Source organism: Colobus angolensis, unplaced genomic scaffold (assembly GCF_000951035.1).
Source record: "Colobus angolensis palliatus isolate OR3802 unplaced genomic scaffold, Cang.pa_1.0 Scaffold13, whole genome shotgun sequence".
NCBI lineage: Eukaryota > Metazoa > Chordata > Mammalia > Primates > Cercopithecidae > Colobus > Colobus angolensis.
This window is the reverse complement of record NW_012114252.1, coordinates 1,028,738-1,029,047: the sequence shown is the minus strand read 5'-3', so window position 1 is coordinate 1,029,047 and position 310 is coordinate 1,028,738.

The window sequence follows — 310 nt, the reverse complement described above, 5'->3', positions numbered from 1 at the left end:
TTTTCTCTTTCCCTCGGGCTTTGGGCAAGGCCAAGGGGTGGTAGTGAATTTCCGGGTACAGGGACCTTTGCAACTCTTCAAGTTTTTTGTTTACCTTAATTTCTCAGACCTTGTCTTGTGGTCCTCCTCCGTCAGAGATATGAAGAGTGTGATTCCAATCTTGTTGTTTAATAATTGTTACATCGGCCCCTGTGTCTATTAGTCCTGTAAATAATTTTCCTTCTAGCCATAAGGTGAGAGAGAGTTTTTGATTAGTAATGGGCTGTACCCAGTAGATGTCTGAGGATCCAAATCCTCCTTCCCCTCTCGA